General features: G+C 34.3%; 1 long non-coding RNA gene across 1 annotated transcript in view; it reads right to left on the bottom strand.

Annotated features, from left to right (window-relative positions):
• Positions 1-7,307: 7,307 nt before the first annotated feature.
• Positions 7,308-18,354, bottom strand: part of LOC125696011 (uncharacterized) — a 29,128-nt gene continuing 18,081 nt past the window's right edge. The window contains exon 3 of the long non-coding RNA XR_007378148.1: positions 7,308-7,445. This is a non-coding gene — a long non-coding RNA (uncharacterized LOC125696011). The remainder of the gene's footprint in view (positions 7,446-18,354) is intronic.

The raw sequence follows: 18,354 nt of genomic DNA, 5'->3' as shown, positions 1-18,354 counted from the left end.
AAGCAGGACTTTTTAGTGAAGCTAAAAAATAAAACTGTCTGTTATATGCAAAGCACATCTTTAACGATGATTAAAAAGGAGCTAAACATCTCTATGGGAATTCTTAAAACACTTATCTCTTAGGCTCTTATTTAGTTTTGCAAGTCTTTGTTGTTTAACAAGCTAGAGAAATGGGTCATCTAATGTTATATTAATCAGCAAATTAATATTTTAATTTGATTTTCTTTATAGTTGAGATGCTTGCGGCATCTTCAGTGTTTTCTCTCTCTACATGCTGATGTTAAGCACTATCATTATCATAATGTACCTTGGGGTTGTGAGATAACAGGGTCCAGTGATAGCTCTATTCTTAGGAGAGTGGGAGGTTTATGATGACACTTATACATTTTAAATGACATATGGAGGCTCTCGTGTAATGAAATGTCTTACAGCTGAGTCATAGGCTTTTCTACATTGCACTTTTCAGTTCATATACTGAAAATCACAGTTTTAAGGTCCAAGAAGGAGATACATTTTGTCAATCGTTTGATAAGATCTTTATAGTGTATTGAATACCTCCCTCATTCATTTATTTTTTTAATGAATAGTTGTATTTTGAAGACTTTTGATAAATTACAAGAGATGACTGTGATCAGATGAAAGAGATAGAAAAAAGAAATTAATCCATAGTTTCAGATGTGAGTTCTAGTTTAATATATTTTTTCAAAAATCAGTAAAGCAAATACAGAAGAGATAAAAAGTTTTGTTTTGGACTGTGAGCTCTAATTACTTTTTGAGTTCTGCTTGGAAAAATTCAGAATTTGTGATTAGATTGGACCAGATTGTCTCTGGCCCTTCTGCATCTATACTGCAGATGACAGTGAAAGCTTTTTCCTATTTGCTGTCTTATGTATGACCTTGTAACGGGTCAGAATAGTGCTGACGGAAATGGTCCACAGGTCACTCTTAGGTGAATACAAAGGAAGAAACAGTCTTTGTTCCTTTTACCTCCTTAGATAGTCACAATCTGACCTTCTCACCTCCTCCTTTCCCTCTAGACTTCATAATTGAGGATATTTACTGCATCAAAGATCTCATGCTCAGTACAGGCCCCCTCCCTCTGTTACAAATACACAAATCACACGTTCCAGTGCGTGTTTGCTTTGGTCCAATTTGGTAAGTTGTATGAGAGAGAAAAATATATGCTTGGTGATGCTCTCAGCTATCAAGGTCAAAGAAAATCACTTCTTGTATTACAGTCATTTTACTGGTCATATTTCAGCACACCCACTGCAAGCAGATGTGACTGTAAAGTAGACAACTCTTTATAATTTCTTGAGTTTCATTTTCTTGGTAATGCAGTCATTCATAGAAATACACTCAAATTCTGGTTCTACTTACGTTCACAATTATTCAGTTACAAAACGGGACCAATGGGAGTGCAAGTGTAGTCGCACTTTCCTTATGTTCTTCTCTCCTCCTCTTTCTTTTTAAAAATAACTCGAGGCTTGGAATGTGAGATGACATTTTAAACATTGCACAGTGGTGGATATGGACTTTGGGACGCAGTCATAACTCTGAATATCTCACCATACTTAGCTGCAGTTGTAAGCTTTTTCCCATTTCAGGGTACTGCACCAGCATTCCTGAACATAAGTGTGCCTGGTTTGAACCAGCCTGAAATGAATGTTTCAGAGACCATAAATTATGTATGGGCTGTTGGCTGGATGATTCTTATCAAAATATTGTGAAGTTAAAATTAATTCAAGAATCTAATTGAATGTACTTGTAAAACAATAGTTTATATGTAATTAGATATGAGATTTATGAAAAAAATAGTGGTGATATAATGAAACCTTTTTCACACTGGTTTTGACTGGTACTGGTTTTCTCTGAAGGAAGTACTATTTCACATTTTTATCTTTTTAACAAAAGTTTGTAAATAGGATAAAAAACCCATCAGTAGGTTTTAACAAGGATGAAGTTCTGAGCCAAATCCAATATCAAAATGCTTTTTGAATTCAACAGTAGGCTTTAGTCATGTTTTAGCACAGTAAACTTTTAAACAAATTGTTTGGCTTCATTGTGAACATTTCTTGCGTCTCCATGATAAGGTCAGTATTTACTAATATCATCAGAACTTGCCTCTGCTGCCAATTACACATCACTGAAATTTTTAGGGACAAGTTTGATTTCCTATACGTTCCTTAAGCCCCTCCACAGCAAATAATGTTTCTTCAGAGACAGTCTGACCAGCACCCAGAACTTCTGAAGGAGAATGCCAGTGGACTATTTGAGCAGAGATAGAAGATGTCATAAAATTATAGGTGCTCCAGAAGAGAATATATGCAAAACTGAATTAAATAGTTTGCTTGAGGAAAAGCAAATAACCTAAGGGACCTGGCTATATTCCCATTTTTTTACAGTGAATACAAAAGCAAGTTAAGAAAATGCTTGCTTTAGCCACTTAAAATATAGATTGAAATTCCAATTTTTCTGTCGCAGAAATACAGCAACATTTTTTTTCTCTATTGATTATCATTAGACTTCAGTCGAAACAGTCCTGACTAAGATCAAAATCTCTTTGAAAAGCTGACTTTAAACCTAATGAAGTACCAGCACTATTGCACTGTGCTATCATATAAGTATTTTTGGAAAATGAAAGTAAATCAATAATAATATAAACCAGAATTTGATTGATTTTGCCATTAAATTATGTAATGGTGAAAAGCCCATATCTAATGATTTTTGTTAAAGTCTGTAAGTAACATATTAATTAAACTGGATACATGAAAATATCTGAAGACATTTGTAAGACTTACTCAGGTCAACCAATTTTTTAAAAGTAAAAGTTATGCCATTAATAAATTGGAGAAGGAGCATAGTCATTAAGCAGTAGGGATGAAAGTTACATGAAAGGATGATTATGAGAAATTCAGAAGAAAAAAAAAAATTTGCAGTCTCCATCATTCTCTGTCTCTTACAGTCTAATAAGTTAACTTATACTGACTGGCAAGAGAGGCGATAAAAACTGATAATTCTTTAAATGACACTAATTCCAGGATGTATGCAAAGCCTCACCAATGCCTTAGCATCTATCAAGGACATATTAAATAACTCAAGATAGTGGATTAATATTGTGTAACTGTCTTCAGAAATTCTAAACCATCCATTCCAACATCCTTACTAGCATTGATTATGAACCATTGAATCAGTACCTTATGTTCATTTCCTTTCATTTGCTTTATTTTACACCAGGGAGTATTTGCATTTGTACTGCATTCCTGCTTCAAGTCAAGCGCACTTTAAAATTCATACCTGCCTTAATGCAATAGTAACTTTGCCAGCTTATTTTTATCTTTGACAACTATGCCTACTTTGTCTAAATAACAAAAATGACTGTGGTTTGATAACAAAAATTAAAAATTACTGAATCAGAGAATCACAAAATGGCCTGCGTTGGAAGGGATCTCGAGGATCATGAATCTCCAACCTCCTGCCACATATTAGTAGGTAACTGGGAGCTAATTTCAAAATTATCAGCTTATATATACAAAAAATGTTCTAGTAATGCCTTCCAAAATAAAGTTAACAAAAGCAGCACCAATAAAGTAAGGAGTTAGAAAGCACATTACAGAAAGCAGTAAATCATTTTGAAAAAGAATCAAAATCACTATACAAAAGTGAAAACCACTAAGTCAATCCTTATTGTCAAGCCTAATGTGATCCAAGGTACTGTAGTGAGTGAAAAGGAAGGAAGTGTCTACACCACATGTTGAATTAAAGGGAATCAACCAGCCATTTACTTTCATTTATTTAGTAACCTTCATGATGAGATCATCAAATATATCATCTTCTCAGGAGTCATAGAAGGCTACTGTCTCTTTTTTCTAACCCACCCTTTCCAGTCTGATTTTACTGTCAGACTGTTCAATCTGTTAACATGGATTTGGGTTTGCTTGCCTGTTTTTCAGGTGGATGGATGTTTCTAGTCTTTAAGTAGTAGAAATATATATATACATATTTTTATATAGATATAGATATATGTTTATAGATAATATTCTAGTAGATTAATATTGACTATGAAGGATACTCTTACTGGATGTCTGAATGTTACAGCAACATGCTTATAAAGTGTAAAGCTATTGTTGGTTAACTACATTAACTGAGGCCAATAAGAAATAATTTCATTGCAGGGAGTAAATAGGAAGAAGTTTCTTGATCTGCAAAAACAAAATGAAACACAGACAAAAAAGGCACTGTGTTAGGCATCCCCTTGGTATGCAAGACTTCTGCTGTTGAAGTAATTTGCTGCTTATGATGGGTCAGACAATCTGCATTCATCTTTCTTCTTTCTCGTTCCACAGAAGGAACCTGAGGCAACAGACTTAGGTGCAGATTGATATTCTGTACTTACCTAAAAGTAAGTGATCTGAATCATAATGGGTAAAGAGACTTCTGTTCTCTAGGCTGGTTATTGTAACCAAAAATCACTGGGACACAAACATCTAAAGGACTCAGTGGGTATCTGCAGTTCAAGATGAATGATCTGTCCTACCTATCATTGATTTACTAAAAGATACTCAAAGCTTGTAAGAACATCCACAAATATTTTCTTTTGTCATTGCAGTCCCCCTGGTACTCTTCACTGTCTAGACGACACTTCCTATTGTGGTTCTGTAGTGAATCATATTCACTCTTCAGGTGTTTATGCATGTATTGTGTGGCAACACATTAAATACTTTCTCTTTACAGTTTCCTTCATGTTCTTCAAATCTACAGGAGTTCTTATACACTCAAAGACCTGGCTATTTTTCTCAGCTATGGAAGTCAGTCCAAGTACAGATACTACCACGCTTTGCAAATCTTATCTCAGTATTATCAGAACACTGTGGCAAGCATTGAGGGAGTGTCCTTTCTTGGTTGTGTACAAATAGTAAGACTAAATTTACACTTCATATTATCTTTAGTACTTGCACTCCTACGTAGTTTAAGATGATCTATTTATTGAAATATAAAAGAGATTTAAGAGATGTTACATTGAAAGGATTAACTTATTTATTTAGGAACTGTGCTTAAATTATCTTCTCATAAGAGTGAACTGGTGGTTTGAGTTCTATTCCTTAACTGCTTTCATGAAAGAAGCAACAAAGCCTCAAATTTAAAATTCAATAAAGGCAAAAATTAAACAAAAGAAAAGTTAGAAATCCATCATAGTTTTGTTACCCAGATTGTTTCATTATGGAAGAAAGCCACAGGTTAAGTTCTTCATTTCTTATTTGGAATAATTTCAGGGGCTTATTTTCTCTCTGAAATAGCTTCTTATACAATTCTTTGTAGTTTTAACTTGGTAGTGGTGCTGACTATGTGTAACTGAACAGATTTTTTTGTTTGTTTGTTTGTTTTTTGTTTTTAATTTCATAGAATTTTCAATTTTTTTTATCAAACAAGGCCAAATTATTTTTATTTTTTAACTTAGAAAACTTCAAATTAGTGATAACTGAATTATTCATAATGCATAAATTATCTAAAATAGTATATTATGTTATTCTGTTCCACACTGTTAAAGCATTTGAGTTCCCATAAATTTATTCATTGTTTTTATTAGATCTGTGTAGTTCATGTACTGAACTTCAGTTTATGGGGTCATTTGCTGATAATTTGCTTTGTTCACAATTTTGTAGAGCAAAACTGCTAACTAAATAATTTGTTTTTGTTTTGGCTTTCTAAGTAGGCAAATAATTTTTAAACACAAAAAATAATAAATACTGTTCAGCCAATAAAAAAATGAAGAATAATTCATACTCTTGCAGTGATTTCCGATTCCCTTCTTCCTCATATTTGTATAACAAGAGATGTACCAGTGAATATTCAAAAATAAAAAAAGAATAAAAAGGACATGGGAAGAATGCTTCAACTGGTTGTTTAAAAGTCTTCCATTAGGTGTCAGCTGATTACATTTCTAAGCATAATATCCCACAGTAATGAATAAAGGACTTCCTAATAAAAGGCTTTTTAAAATGAGTGTTGTGAGTATGTACTGAAGACTAAGGTTAATTTCTTGTCTTGCATGAGCGCTCTGGCTGGTAGATACAGAAAGAATTTGATTTAGGAATGGATCACAATCTTCAGACATGCAATATCCATCTGTCTTATGAACAGTCATACTTGAGAGTGAATGAAATTTCTCTGACCAGATCAGAAGAAAATAACTGAGAATTTTTTGATGTTTGATCTCTCCCCCAGCTGTGAAGACCTATTGAAGCAGCTCTACTTATAATACATTTGTCAGAATGCTAATTGGAAAAATGACTTCATAGTATGAGTCATACAATCACCTTTGTGGAACTCATTAGATGTAAATGAGCAGACTGAAGGCCTGACTGAAGAGCAATCATTCTGAGCACAACCATATGTTGGTTAAGAAGATCTCTCAGAAACAGGCTCATAGCCAACTTTGGGTACTTGCAAATGACTACATGGAAGATGGAGGTCTTGGTGACAGGAAATACATTAAAAATACATATGTACAGCATTCCCCTTTACAACTAAGGACAATTAAAAAATATATCTTCTTTTGAAACAGCAGATTTTCTAGCTGGTAATTTTTAAATCACTTGCAATATTTTGAGAACAATGATTTGGCACGTAGCTGTGTGGTTCTTTGTAGGACAGGTTATAGAACTGGTTAGAAATGTTTAGAAATGCAACACATTTTTTCTATGCAGTGAGATCATTCTAGACAGATGTGAAAAGTTATCAGCAACAATCATAATAAATTATTAGTTGACATGTTACCTTGAGAAGCTAGATTTATGGAGCTTCTGACCTCCTGCATTTTAGAATTATGTAGATCTGCATAAGGGCATTAGTAGAAAACGAGAGCTATTTCCCACCTGCACTTAAAGATGCAATCCCCAGCTACAGAACTAGTTCAAAGAGTAGACAATCTATTGCTTCCTTTACTTACTTATTTTTTATTTTTTATTTTTTTTTTAATCAGAGAGATAGGATAACAGATTCAGAATGGTTCGGGGAACTACTATTGGAAGGCAATCACAGTAAACAATACTTGATAATAAAAGCCAAATAGAAGCAATGAGGAATAGCGATCATCTTTTGAAGTCACCTAAATTTAATGTAAACTTGAAAAACTTACAAATTTTGATTAACAGGAAATTAAATTGCATTTACCTTTTCAGAGAAGTAAAAAACAAAGAACATAGTCATGAAGATTTACGGAATAATCTCATCTAAAAGTTATTGAGCTACAAGGTTTTTATGATTATAGACGTCTTACCTTGAATGTATATTTTTGAAGCTGCAGATTAAAGGCATTTATGTAGTTTTGAAAATCTCACCAGTTTGACCTTTATGAATTTTATGTCAAATGCTCATATATGACTGAACTTCAGAAAAAAACACCTTGCTTCTGAGATAATGTGAGTGCAGCTCTTCTATTTGACCTTGAAATAAACAAGCATGAAGAAAACATTTTTAAAATGGACATCTCACTACAACTAAGCAGAAATAGAAGAGACGTTTTAAAACCTGCATTGTTACTACAACATCTAAACTAGCAGGTGAGGTTAAGAAAGCTATTTTAAGTAGAACTGCAAAACAAGACTGAAAATCTTGACATTCCCATCATCACTTGAGACAGAGCTGTATCTACTCAACTACGCCTTTCTGCATGATGAAAAATAAATCTGAGACATGGCCTCAAAACACCAACCCCCCAAAAAAACCTCTGCTCATGTGAGTTATGTTCTTCTTACAGAAGTGTTTCTATTGCTCTTCTCAGTGTCATAATTGGTAGCACAGGTGAAAAGCATCTCACAAAAATGGTCACAATTCCTAAGTTCCCATATAAAAAGCACACAAGTCACAAACAATTTGTAACAAAACAAGAAAAAAAACTAGGAATCAAATACATTGGCCACTGAGAGAGAGAGAGAGGCCTCACATCCAACAAACACATGGATCTAGCTATATTTTACTTACCCAGCAGATAGAAACCAGTGATTAGAACACAAGACTGAAAAAAATCACTTTTTGAATGCATATAGTAACCTATATATTTGCACCAAAACATCAGTCTTTAGAAGTGCCTGCAATACTTGCATGAAAGTATTTGGGGAAACTTTGTTTTCATTTTTCCTAAATCTCTGAACAGTTCCTAAAATAATCTTCTATTTTTAACGTTAACTATGGATTTAAATATAGTTACATCCCTAACATAACTGTTATTACCTACGCAGGTACAAATTTCTAGTCTTCTCTTTCAACTGTAACAAACTTTAATAATTGTGATGGCGTATCTCAGACATAGCATGAGTAAACGAGACTGTCTGCATAAACAATATACAAAGGAACTTGGGATCAGGAACATCAAAAGGCTATAACATTTACAGATTACTATCTACTTGAAATGTAGATATCCAAGAACAAATGCTTTGTTCTTGGACCCTTTTGTAAAAGACATATCTCATGTCATCCTGTCAATCATGAAATAGGTATGAAGCCTTGATCCCATAAATAAAGTGCCCCAACACCAATTTGGGTTTGCTCTCATTGTCTGGTCCAGGGGTGCTAGCTGGCAAACGAGACATCTGACATCATGATGGAGAATATGAGAAGGTGACAACTGTCCCTGCTGTGATTTATCAGTGACTAAAATTAATCATTATCAATACTGTGCCTTGTCTATATGGCCACTGTTATTTTCTTCTCCCTTTGTTTATGCTTATATTTCTCTTATTCTGCTTGGGCTTAATTATACAGGTAATCAGTGTGTGTTACAATAAAATCAGTCAGTCTGTGGTCTGTTGTCATTTTGTCATCCAGTATTCAGAGAATTTTATCCTGTGAAAACAACCAAATTACCAAGCCAAAAAGTTGTCATCTGAGTAACAATTTCTTCTTCAGTTTAAAGTCTCTTTGCACTTAGAAATGTTGCTTACAGAGTAAACCTGGCATGCACAGCCAGTTTCATCCTGATTGTTGCCAAATTTGAGATTTTTCTAGAAACAGACCCAGGAATAAACAACATTGAACATTATATGAAAAATTGTTATTTATGTCAGTACTACAACATTATGTTGATATCACTCACTCAGTCATGGTATCACAACCCCTCTGGTTAAAATATTCTTTGTCCTTGATATACCAACAAATTTGTTTCTTCCTTTGTGTCCATTATGAAATTATTAACAATTCATGGCAGTGTCTCCTTTGAATATACAAAAATTATCTGCCATTTATTGTTACATGAACTAAAAATGCTTTTTTCATAATCATATTGCTAAAGAAAAATGCGAATATCTACATTGTAAAAGTCTGTTGTTACTAATGATACATGGATTAAAAAGCAGAACTGTCCTTTCTTAGATATACATGTTCAATTTTAATATCTAAATTTTTCTTTCAGTAGTCAGCAGAATTCATTGGAGAACGTGTTATTTTCCACACATAATTTGACACTCGTATAACTTTAGTTATGATAAGTATCAATAAAATGGAACTGTGATGTGAACATTTTGAAACACAGGTTCAAGCATCTTCAATGTTTTGTTCAGTTACAATATTTGCAAGTATTCCTCCAATGAAAGTAACACATTCCAATTACCTTTTTTCAAAACCCTTTTTCTCATTGATCTTTTTGTCCTTTTGGCAAGAAATAATTTTAATGATGAATTTCCCCAACCTTTCATCAAGCAGGATAAATGGCAACATCAGCATGGTTATCTGAGGTAATTTTTAGGATTACTTGTTTCCCAAACTGTGTAACAAATAATAGTACAGAAGGTAGTTATTAGTTTACTCTCTAGTCTTAGCAAACTTCCATGTTGTTGTTTTTTTTCCTGGAATTATCTCATTTTTAATAGCTCTGTTGCCTGTATACATATTCTTTAGGCATACTGCCAATGCAGAACTAACATTTGAAATCAGCAGGTGGAATTTAGCCCCAATTTCTAAACTTCTGACACTATCAGTGTTGTTCAAAGCCCTTGAACCAAGTATAAACTTCCATTAAATGGAGAAACAGTACTATATACAAAAGTGGATCAATTTTTAGAGACTAGTCCTTACAAATAATCTCACAAGTCTCACACTGCATCAGACATAGAAAATAAACTCTCTCCCTGAAGTTTTCTTCAGCCTGATCGCTGTCTCTATCAAATTTAAACAAATAAGGAAATGAAATGCAAGAAGCTAAAATGTCACGTCATCATTAAAGATGTTAAGTAGTTCTTTCAGAAGTGCTAATTTCTTCACATAGCATATACTGTGGATTTAATTTAGAATGTTATGCTATTAAATTGACTGAAAATCTATCATAATACCTCAAGAAATCTATTTTAGATTAAAACATGCCCTTAATTGTGGACCCACGAGTGATGGTCTCATAGTGTAATACAGACATAATCTACAGAATTAATGTAAACTTCAAGTCTTCATAACATTTCTAAATGCCAAAATATGATTTTGTTATACACAAAAAATAAAATAAAAAAAGTATCCTTTTTCAAAGTTTCACAGATCATACTGCATTTCAAACAATGTTCCTTTTCATAACCTTGGATAAATGCTTTCAAGTTCAAAACAGTTAATTTTCTGGTAGTCCAACTTATTTCACAAATCTTCAAAATGCCTCACAGGCAGGCAGATACTACAGTTGGTATTACATACATTTTCTCCCCCTTACCTGTCTGCTTGTTAACAAGTCTACAGAAGATCCAACATAGCATGTATGCAAATTAATCTATGGAAGATAAGGTTAAATTCATCCACTTTACCTTATGGAAGTGAAAGATCTTCAATACCAAAATCTTGCTCACTCTGGATTTCCGCATGGCATATGTTTCTGCATGTATTGTTTAACTGCTGTTTTGGAGTAATTTTTGGTAAAGTTTAATTACACAGTAATAATTCTATTGATATATGGACACGGATTTCAAAAGTCTTGGAAATACTTGCTGTAATTAATAAAAAGTGTTTTGCATCTTTTTGTTTGTTTGTTTGTTTCTTTGTTTCCACATTACAGAACTACCCCAAACAGCCACTTTCCATAGCCAAAGTCAGTTGGTGTAGACTGTACTGTTGGAGGTGATTTGGTCCTGTTCCCCAGCTGGCTGCTAAATCCTGCTTCTTGCAAGCTCCACTCCCTACACCCAAGAGCTGCTGCACATATCCTGCCTCTTTATTCAGTTTCTCCTCTTCCATATCCCTGGCTCCCTGCCCTCACTCCCCCCCCAGGAGAGCCTACTGGTACTTATTTGGCAGAGAAAGAGCAAGGCTTGGTGGAGCTACAGTGCAGGGCTCAGAGCTGGCTTTAGGCTGCAAAATTCCACTGAAACCAAGGGGATTTCTTCTGCTGAGTGGAAAGCATGCAGAAGGGTTTTCAGAATCATGATCTTACGTACCACAGTAGAGCAGAAAAAAGGAAAATAGAAATCTTTCCAATGAGTCTGTTTTCTTTGTAATATAAATCCATATAATGAAAGAGCATTCACATCATTGTAATTTTCTAATGTTTTGTACTTTAGTCTTATTTTTCATAGCAGTATCTCTGATTTATCCACTTCAATTTTTTATGTTATTTCTTTTTTTTTTCTTTTTTTTTTTTTTCCCTGTTTATTATTGGCATATATTTTTAGTATTTTTCCTTTTGATTTTTTTTTTTCAAATTGACAAGATTTCATCTCTGTTTGTTAAAGAGAACCAGCTGTTTTCTTCAAAGATAATTTTCTGAAGCTGTTGTGCACCATAATTACACTGCAATTACACAGCAATATCCATAAAAGAAAATGAGGATTCTATGTGTCCTTCTGACTCATTAGAAGTTGCAAAAATGATGGATGCTGTCTTTCTAGTTTGACTATTGCCCTCTGTTGGCAAACCCAAGTCTTGTCATGTCAAGAAAGAGTGAGAGGCTTTCTCTTATTCCCTGCTTTAAAAGTGAATAAATTTGAGTTTTGATGATGGGAACAGTGAAACAATATTGAATTTCAAAAATATTTTCTAGGTGCATATTATAGAGAACATTTTGAAAGATTTAGTTTTTGTTAGCAATAAACCAACATCACATATTTTCTGCATTCTGACATTGTTTTTTTTCTTACAGGTCAATTATTTGAACAATTGCTCTCCTTTTAAATCAATCTCAGGTCCATGTAATTTCCGTATGAAAACCTTCAAACAATTGCTTGTTTTCAAATATGTAATCAGATTCGGTTTAGTTCTGTTCAGCTATTATGAAATGCGTTAGCTGCTAAAATCAAAAATATCTTTCTACTGATTTTGAATACCTAAGACTTCAATGCTATCTATGTGGAGATAAACAAAACCAGAGACCTTTTCTTCCTTCAGATCAAATCTATTTCCATCTGAAACAACAGTCCCAAAAGACTTTCAGCTTGAAATAAGTTATCAAATTTTTGAGATGACAGAAGATAAATTTACATTGGTGGGAGAGTGAGGGGAAATATGAGGGTTTTTTTGTATTGCTCTTGTTGTTGTTGCTAATATTGACTTGGAAGAGCTATTCAGTTTTCTAGGTTCATTTTCTAGTTAGGGTTTAGGTGGGTGGTTTTAAAAGATCTTGCATGATAAGCCTGAGCCAAGGCCAAGAGAGACAATGAAAGTACTGCACTCACTTTCAACATACTCTTGTGCACTCCTGTCACAGCTGATACCAAATCATCTCTGCCCTTGACTTGTAAGAGAGCTCTGGATGGGGCAGAATGTGGGGAAAAAAAAAATAATAAAAAATAAAAAATAAATAGAATTTAATTAAGACCTTGTAAAGCTTAATGTGAGTTGTAAGTCAGGAGAGACCTATCACCACATTCTCTTGCATTCTTTCAGTTTTGAACAGAGATGGATACTGATAGAATTTCAAAACATTTACTTTGGCTTGGGTGATGGGGAATATTCTGCTTTTATGGCCAACTGGTCAACCAAAGCACAAAAGTGATTATTACTCTTCTAATGAGTTTTAGCAAAGGGATCTTGTTTAAACATCAAAGTTAAGCAAAACACAGTTTGAGGAGTTAAAATAAAAAGTCAAATGAACACATTTTCACTTATATTTCTAACTGCTATAGCATCTACAAGGCATCTCTTAGCTTGCAGATTTTTTTGTAGATACTCAGAATTAATACATTTCCTTAAACTTCAGGTAATGACCAGTCTTTTTAAGGCTAGCACAATCACAGGACTAAAATTTCTAATATACCCAGGTTTTTTGTATTGATAACTGAGAAAGATTTGTAGTTCAATTGCTTCTTGTTTAGCATCATCAAATTGATCAGAAATTATTTTATCACATTCTTTTCTATTCCAGAACAAGTAATTAATATTTCTTAGAATGTTTTTGCCATGAATTTAGACTTGCACACTAAGACACAATGAAATTAAAAAGAGACCTAAGTGAGAAATAATTGAATTTTGGACAGATACTACTTGTTAATACAAGGAACTAGCTGTCTTTGTTCACTGTGAGCATACCATCAATTTTCTGTTTCTGCGTAGGGTAGTAGTTCTTCCAATATATAAGACAATTGCATAATTGCAGGACTCAGCCTTTCTTCCATCTAGTGATTGTTGATTGAACTGTCTTGATTAGCTTTCAGTGCAAGGCTTGACAATGGTTCTACAATCATTCCCTGTGGCTCAAACCGAGCAGCTTGTTTCTTTGTTATGAGAAATACCTGATGAAGTGTATTGTTGCAGTCACAGTTTTTAATCTGCTAGTCTTGCAGAAGCCACCAGTTTTGGGGCTGAGTGATTTTTCTGCAGTTCCTTTGCAATTTGCTTCTACAACCACTTTTTATTTTGGGGAGTTTTCCTCTGTTAGCTTAATTAGCAACAACAACACAAAATAAAAAGATATTTTTTAAAAAACTTAAAACAGTATATTCTTGGTTCTGTCAAATCTCAAATAATGAACAAATATGCATCACCTCTGCATGCTCAGTTTGAATATATTTGGCATGACCACCAAAGTCGCAATACCTTTTGAAATGCATCATTAAAAAACTGTTGCATGTATAAGTAAGAAAAAAATATGCAGCAGTTAGACTTTTCACTTTCTTCACATTAACAGAAACTATCTTTCCTTTCAAATTGTAAATAATTAAAATAAATATTATCTGTACAAACTCATCAAATCAGCTGAAAAGAGGTTGATCCAAAAGTCCTTTTAACTATCAGCATCTGATGCAGAGCACTGTTACAGTTAAATGCATTTATTTTAACAATGCTGAAATGTGCTTACAGGCTTCTAAATTTACATAAATTCACAATTTTTGTTGTCAAATTTTGCATACATCTCAATATAAGAAATTCAAGAAAAAGTGACTGGAAGATATACACTCTTGTTCTATAAAGGATCGGTGAGGGTCTTCAATTCAGAGATATGAAAGGACACTCTATTACTCTAAGAATCACAGGCATCGGGGATCAGAAATTCAGGCTCACTGCGAAAGGAAGTGATGTTTTATATTTTTCACTGGTTGTACTGAGATTAATATACAAGTAATAAAGTTTTTCTGGAAAACATCTTACAGAAAACAGTGTCGTCTAAATATTAGAAATTCATTTTGAAAGAGTGCTTCTGTATCCCCGTGCCTGAAACCCTCAGTGGAAATTGTTTGAAGATCTGAGCAGTAAAATTAAAGTGCCAGATGCTTAGCTGATATATGTCACTGTAAGTCAATTGACTTGGAACAAGTAAATGCCAATTTTCACCAGCTGAAATCGTGGTGAAGATCCTCCCAGATAGTTACATACCTAAAATCTGTTATTTATACCCATAAATTATCTGCTTATAAATGAAAGATACCTTTTAACCCCTCTTTAGTGGAACTAGCAATGATTCTTGCAGAATGTATGAAAATCTACGTATTATTCAACAGCTCACGATACTCTAAAATCTTTTACTTTTCCTTTTGAAAGTACGTAATTCATACTAAATTTTTTTACTACTTCTGCCATCAGATTATCTTCAGTTTCTTTCTAAACTCTCTATTGCACTGGTGTTGTGCGCTTAATGATGTTATTTTTCACAAACTCCATTAGTTTCATTATTTCTTATTTAAGGTTAAGATTTGTCTTTCAAATTCACAATTTCTGTCAACTGCAATCACTTTCTGCCTGCCTTTACACATTAGATCAATGCTTTTAGAGTTCAGGTTTCTGAGAATGTCATCCTGAACTTGATGGTATTTCTGGTTCTTTATTGCCTTCTGACATATCAGTACACTTATGTACAATTTTTCTTCAATGCCTGAGGCTGAGCTGACTGAAGTGGTCCTTCAGTTGCATTCTGTCATCTGTGTGTTGACCATGACCTTCATGGTTTATTTATGATCAGGAGGTTATGTCTTTCTTTACTCTAGCAGTGCTATTATACTGTGGTCTTTTACAAAGTTTCTTACTTCTGCAAATAATTTGCAAACTTGCAGACACCTTTGCAGTATTCTCCAGGAAATAATGGGAAGCTGGCCTGAACTTTAAAACAAGCAAACAAATCCAAACATTTCTACATATATATCCAGTGTTCACATTAAATTAATGCATGCCTTTCAGTTGTGCCTTGAGAAATGAAATGAAAGCTGCAAATCAAAATGTCATGAAGAAGAAACAATCAATCGGCTCCATCAACAGCTTCAGAAAGGTCATCTGCATACTTGGCTTGTCACTAATTCCTACCTCCTCTTCCTCCTTCTTCCTTCAGTACAGATCACTGCTAACCCCATTACAAGGCTTGAGTGAATATGTTTTTCTGAGGATGAATGCCATACCTCTTTCTAGAGCAGACTCCACACATCTCTCACAGGAATACAAGAAACAGATCTGTTCACCTCAGCTTGTAGATTTTTAACTTCATCCGGGTAAACTCATCACTGGTTAATTGTTCCATACCATACTGTCTGAAAACAAGGAGAGATCTACTTATCTGTGAGATGGATGTGATTAGTAATGCTGCCTTAAGCTCTTCCACTTTATACACTGAGAAAGTAAAGCAAACAAGACAAGTCCATGAATGTGTCTTAGTCCAAAGTACATAAACACAGCTAATTTGTAAAGCTGTTAATACACATAACATTTACTATCTTATTTAAAAATCTAGTGTATTTAAAAACTTTATGGAGAGAAAAAGCCAATGTTTGATGATTCATTAGTCTGAAAGTATACATACTCTTCCTTGTTAAGACAGTTAAAGCTTTGGTGGCTAATCCTTCTTTGGTTTTACTGATTTGCCAGAAATCATAATTCCAGCTCATTTTATACTTAATACTGAAGTACTCTGAACAAAGGGGAAGATGGCACAGAATAATTACTTAACCTATTTATATTGACTTGGTCCTTCAGTTTTGTAACACAGATGTTCAAATGCTGTACCATGATATAATGTGGCAACAACTGCCATTCACCTTGCTGAGAGCAAACACAGGAATTCTGTATTAATAACTTGAAAAGCTAATAGGAAGTAATGAAATTTTTACTTTTTTGTGTATGCAGATTTCTCAGGGTACAGTCTTCTACACATAGTTACTTTGATTTATTAGTCATCTAAATAAGTAGGTTGCTCCAAAAGTTATGCCTCCTATCTATTTCCACAAAAACTACACCAGATATGAAGAGTAAAGTAACACTATTTGATAGAACAAATTTTCAGTTACAAAGTGCTATTTTTCTACACAGTCACAACCGTTAGCCAAGTATTTTCACCAGCAATGAATGAGTACCTGCACTCATAAAAGTCTCCACCAGCAGAGGTGAACCACTGTTTTACAGCTGTTACAGTGGCATAATTGTTAGGAAAATATTTTTCACGCAGTCCATCTTTCATTGATCCAAACAGATGGAAGTTAGAAAGTGCCAAATCTGGACTAAACAGTTGGTGTGGTAAGACAGTCCTGCCAAGACTGGCTATGCACTCTACAGTCTTCAAACTGATATGGTTCCTGGAGTTATCATACTGCAAGTTTTGTCTTCTTCTCAGGTCTGACCTTGAAAGTTTGAGCCTTCAATTCAGTAAGCATTGCACTGTAGCAGTCAGAATTTATTCTTAGTCTAAATTTCAGAAAATCCAGAAGGATGATCCCTGTCCTATTCTAAGACGGTGCACATCACCTTACCTGTGGAGGGATGCATCTTGAACTTTTTCTTCAATGGGTAATTCACATGTCATCATTCCCTGGACGGCACATTTTGGATCTAGCTTACTGTTACACCACTTCTTGTCACAGGTAATGATGAGATTCAGGAAACTGTCACTGTCATCCTCATGCTGGTTCAGTAGGTGCAGAAATATGCAAATGATGTTCCTTCTATTTCTATCTGAGCATTTTGACACCCACCTGGCATAAACTGTGCTTTCTCAACACTGCCACCATCATTTCCAGTGCATTGAAGCAGATATTCATTTCTGTATACAGTTGCCTAGTTATAATTCACCAATTTGTGTGGATGAGCTGATTGAAATGCACTTCATGTTGTGAAGTGAATGCTGTGCAGTGCTGCCCAGAACATGGCTTCCCTTTCACAACATTGTCGCCACTGCTGAAATGTACCACACACCAATTAACTCTGTGCACATCCACTGTTTGGTCTCTGTAAGTGTTCTGCAAGCTTGGATAAATGTCAGTGGGTGCTATTTTTTCCATACAGAGGAATTCAATTCTACAATTTTGCTTCATATGGACTTCAATGTCACGATGTCTGATGCCATTTTTTTTAGACTACCCCACTGCTGCCATCTGCCACATAGCAACAAAATGTAATGAAATATCAGTGGAAAGGTTCAATCTCTGCTGTTGCACCACCACCCAAATCTGCCTCCAATGTCACGGACCAATGTAATAAAATAGGAGGCATTACTTTCAGAGGAGTTCCCATGTTTCCCATTCATAGGTAGAAGGTAGAAAGCATTACTCACAGTGTGCCACTTCACTTTCTTTGTAAATCCACTCCAAATAAACTGTTGAAATATGCCTTGCAGTCACTAGGTTTTACTTATGAAAGAGTTCTATATTTTACTTCAGTAAGCCCTCTGTTATGTCTCAGGCACAAGAAAATTTCATGACTGAGAGTTACTGCTCAGGAAAGAGAAGCCAGAGCCACCATGTAAAAATCATAGGCTCTGTAAAAATCATAGGCTCAAAGTTCAACAAATGCAAAACAAACAAAAAAAGCAAAGAAATAAACAAAGCACTGGATATCATCATGTCCTTTGAGAAAGGACAGAAAATGTCATATTGCAACTACAAGACTGTGCACAGTACTGATTTCTGTATCAAGGACATAGTGGAGTTAACAAAGGGAAAAAGATGAAGAAAAAATGATTGAGAACATGATGCAGGT

The sequence above is a fragment of the Lagopus muta genome, chromosome 7, assembly GCF_023343835.1.
Source record: "Lagopus muta isolate bLagMut1 chromosome 7, bLagMut1 primary, whole genome shotgun sequence".
Taxonomy (NCBI): Eukaryota; Metazoa; Chordata; class Aves; order Galliformes; family Phasianidae; genus Lagopus; species Lagopus muta.
This window is presented reverse-complemented; position numbering and strand designations above follow the sequence as displayed.